We start from the raw sequence: 4783 nt of genomic DNA, 5'->3' as shown, positions 1-4783 counted from the left end.
AACTGCTTCTCTAAACACTTCAATAGTGTCTGAGTTGGCAGGATCGTCTCCTGTTCTATCCTGCCAGAGACCTCTGACTCACAACAAATATGCTGAGCCTCTCTCACCCTCTTTGGGTGGAATGTGACATAGCTCTGTGGATTTCACATGTGAATGGGGTAACGCTGGCCACAGAAGGTGAGCAACATGGTGTAAGGGGAGGTCATCAGCATCTACATATGTCCCACAAAGCTGTTCAATTTCTCTCAGCATCTCCAGGGAGGTGCAGGATGAAAACACCTGTCTGAAATCCCCCAGTGCGGGTAGCCTATAAGATTCAAATCTTACAGTTGACACAAACACGCAAATGGATGTGACTAGATGCTGATTTGCTTTGGTGTGACAGGTTTTGCACTTATTCCTAGGCTTTATGACTGCAATTCATGAAGGTGTGAAACACAGCAAAAGCATCTGTTTATTTTTAAGATGTCTATATCGTGGGCTGTAATAAACACAGAGTTCCATGGGGACTCAAAGTGTGGCTTTAAACCTTTGGCACTGTTACACTCATCAACCTACAACTTTACAGTGAGCGAGTGTCAATGTGCCAACATCATGACTTGCAAATTACAAAAAACACTGAAGCTAAATATGCGTCACCTGTGTCCTTCATATCTTGCTTTCATATTCCAAACAATATTTTTCACAGTTTGCTCCTTTTTACTCCATCGGTCTCTGCTAGCAGCCTGCAAGAAGCCCACAGCATCAGGTGTTTGATATTATCTAAGAGGAAAGCTGTCAAGAATTTGTTCATGCTAAATGTGTCTTTGTGAATAAGACACAAAGGGGGAGGGGGGGACTGATCTCAAAATGACAACCTCAACTAACAGGAACCCACTAACAAATGCCATGCATACAGTATGTGGAAAGACCTGGAAAAACCTGTATGTCCTGAAGCTCTACCAGGCCAAAAGGAAATGCTTGGGAAGGGAGTAACCAGCACAAGGCATAGGGGCTTCCCTTGGTGAGATAGAGGAGGAGCAAAGCATGGAACAAACCTACACTGCAAAGAGCCTTCAAGAGTCTCAGGTTATCACTTCAAGCAGTGCATGTGAATATCAAAAACCTTGAAAGGAAACTTCTGGAGTTTAATGAATATGCAGACAAGATCACAGAAATATCAGCAAGAAGGGTTGTTGACAGTCATGTTTAGACAACATCAGCAATCAGCTTGGCAGGGGAGAGATCTGGAGTAGAGGGGAGGAAGTCAAAAATCACACTGAACAAGAAAAATCCAAGAACTTAGACAAGGATCAAGGAACCTAAAGTGTCAATTCAGGAAGGCTGAAGAAGCAGAGAGAGCCCCACTTGTCTTCCTTAGAAACATCTTGATGAAGAAGCTGTGAACATGTACAGGACTGAGTGGCACAGGAAGAGAAGGAAGGAGAGGACAAAAAGATGAGCTGCCTTTATCAGTAACACTTTTGAGTTCACAAACAGGCTGGTTGGACAGAAATGCAGCAGACAATTGGCATGCCCTAAGGAAGACACTGAACTGTGTTAACAAGTGTTGGCTGCAACATGTTACATGTGTTACTGTAATCAGATTACATTTGTAACACACTTATGTAATGCATTACTGCTCCTAAATCCAGTAATTACATTAGTCACTAATCACCTTGCATTAAATAAGGTCTTCAATTATGCACATAATGGACAGACCAAGAAAACTGAGGAATGTGCCTTCATGTATGCTTACGCAACAGTCACCTGAAGTCAATTTGTGGGAAGATCATACAAAAACAGTCAAGTGTTCAACAGCTTTTGAAGGTGAAGATCGGTGGAGCTATGCACGTTACTTTGAATGTGTTGCACTAAATGTTCAAGTTGGGTCTGTGTCAACCCGTGATTAGATAGATGACAGATGAGACTGATAATCTGATTGTGCTGACAACATTAGTGCAGGGAAGCTGGTGTGTCCTGCAGGGGCTAAAGAAGCTCCTCACTTGGGCCACAGTGAGCTTAAAGCCAGCAAAATCAAGATTCTTCACACTCAGTAGAGGAAAGGTGACCAGCAAGTTCTGCTTTTCTCTCTGTGGAGTCCCTGTCCCTGCAGTAAAATCAGTGAAGAGCTTGGGGAAAGTGTTTATATATAGACTCTCTAAATGGCTCAGATGGAGCAAGTCGTAGAGTGTTAGTGCAACTTGGCCACACACCAAGGCTTAATGAACACTGGTAGGATCTGTTGTTGAAAGACCTGAAACACCCATGACCCCATGTTACATTGGTGATCCTCACTAATAAAGTGTTACAGTGCATCAGAAGATGTACTTGGCAAGCAGTATATATTATTTCTGCTTGCTTATATTTTACTGTATTTAAAAACCTAGCATACATACAAGCCTGTCACAGCTCCTCTATTTCTCTACGCTATTGTTAAAGCAACTGATGGGAGGTGGAGGAAGGAAAACATACTTGGTGGGTTGATATAATTCCATCCCTAATGATGATAAATCTACTTCAAATATTCATTCTTGAGGCTCATCCTTGTGAAGGAAAGGAGAAACATTCTTTCCCTGGGCTTAAGAAAACACATTATTTTTCAGGTGTAAAAAGAGGTCAACAATTCATCTAAAACCAAATTCATGCTTATCCTTACACATTTATACATGTGCAATGTCAGTCAGATGACATCAATTTAACTCCTTACCCACAATGTGCAATATGTGATTGTTTTTACTTAACCCTAACACTCATCCTACCCTTAACCCTAACCTCACCCCAATCTTTAACCAAGTTAGAGTTTTGTATTTTGGGGGCTTACCAGTTGTCCCTGTAAGACATGGCATTCCCACAGTGTGACTGTGTAAACAGATTTATCTTCCCACAACATGAGTAACACTATCCCACACACACACAGTCATGTCTTTTTATAGTTGTGAAGACACTCATCCTCAACCATCACAACTAAATACCTAACACCCAAGCCATACTCTAACTAAACCTAGCTCTAACCTGAACCTAAAACACAACAAATAATGTTTAACTTTACTACTAGCTGTTTATCCTTGCTTCCAATCTTTATGCTAAGCTAGGCTAACCAGCAACTGTCTATAGCTTCATATTTCAGAGAAGTGAGATACAAATTATATTAATCTTCTCATCTAACTTGCTGCAAGAATGTGAATATGTATTATATTGTTCAGTTTTGAAACAGCAGTTGTAAAGATACTGGGCAGTTTTTATTTGGCTTCCATCCTAAAAAGAAACCATAGACTAATAGTGATTTTACTTTTCTTAGCAAGAAAATGCAAGCTAATGTTTAACTGGATCCACCAAAAATAAATAAATGGAAAAAAAATCCTACTATATAACACAGTAAAGAATATTTCTATAAGAAACATCTAATGCCATCTAATGAGAACAGTTTATTTTATTGTCATTTTTTTCTTACTCCTCATACCCTTGATTTTGTGCAAAGCATCATTTTAATCTTACTACTAAAATTACTGCATAAACAAAACATATGTAAGAAATTAGCTTCTTTATTCAATTACAGTAGTGAAAAAAGAAACTCCAACTATTTGCTAATTTAGACAGCAGAGGCCTGTATACTCTCATTTCACTCAGCACATACAGTACATATCTCCACTGAGGTGGGGAAAGGGCACACAGAAATCTAAACAACAATACACATCTACACCATCACATCCTCCACAAGCAAAATGGTTAATGTTCACTGCATCTGAGAACTTTAAGAAAAAACATCATTTTAAGAGGAAAAACAAAAAAGGGATATATGGCAAATTCCACATTACAAAGGGGTTATTGTAATGTTTAGAGGACTGATAATAGATTAAAAAGTCAAATACAGTGGGGCAAATAAGTATTTGACACACTGCTGATTTTTCAGGTTTTCCCACTTACAGAGAATGGACAGTTCTGTAATTTCCATCGTAGGTACACCTCAACTGTGAGAGACAGAATCTACAAAAAAAATTCCAGTAAATCACATTGTTAAATTTTTAAATAATTTATTTCATTTTATTGCATGAAAAAAGTATTTGATACAATAAAAAAATAGAACTTAATATTTGGTACCAAAACCTTTATTTACAATTACAGAGGTCAGACATTTCCTGTAGTTCTTGACCAGGTTTGCACACACTGCAGCAGGGATTTTGGCCCACTCCTCCATACAGGTCTTCTCCAGATCTTTCAGGTTTTGGGACTGTTGCTGGACAACACAGAGTTTCAGCTCCCTCCATAGATTTTCTGTTGGTTTCAGGTCTGGAGACTGGCTAGGCCACTCCAGGACCTTGAAATGCTTCTTACGGAGCCACTCCTTAGTTGCCCTGGATGTGTGTTTGGGGTCATTGTCATGCTGGAAGATCCAGCCACGACCCATCTTTGCAGAAAATACTGAGGGAAGGAAGTTGTTGCCCAAAATCTCGCGATACATGGCCCCATCCATCCTCTCCTCAATACGGTGCAGTCATCCTGTCCCCTTTGCAGAAAAGTACCCCTAAAGCATGATGTTTCCACCCCCATGCTTCACAGTTGGGATGGTAGTCTTGAGATTGTACTCATCCTTCTTCTTGGTGAGTGGAGTTTATACCAAAAAGTTCTATTTTGGTCTCATCTGACCACATGACCTTCTCCCATGCCTCCTCTGGATCGTCCAGATGGTCTTTGGCAAACTTCAGAAGGCCTGGACATGTGCTGGCTTGAGCAGAGGGACTTTGCGTGCGCTGCAGGATTTTAAGCCATGACGGTGTAGTGTGTTACTAATGGTAACCGTTGA

This window comes from Monopterus albus, unplaced genomic scaffold, assembly GCF_001952655.1.
Source record: "Monopterus albus unplaced genomic scaffold, M_albus_1.0 scaffold116.1, whole genome shotgun sequence".
NCBI classification, from domain to species: domain Eukaryota; kingdom Metazoa; phylum Chordata; class Actinopteri; order Synbranchiformes; family Synbranchidae; genus Monopterus; species Monopterus albus.
This window is presented reverse-complemented; position numbering follows the sequence as displayed.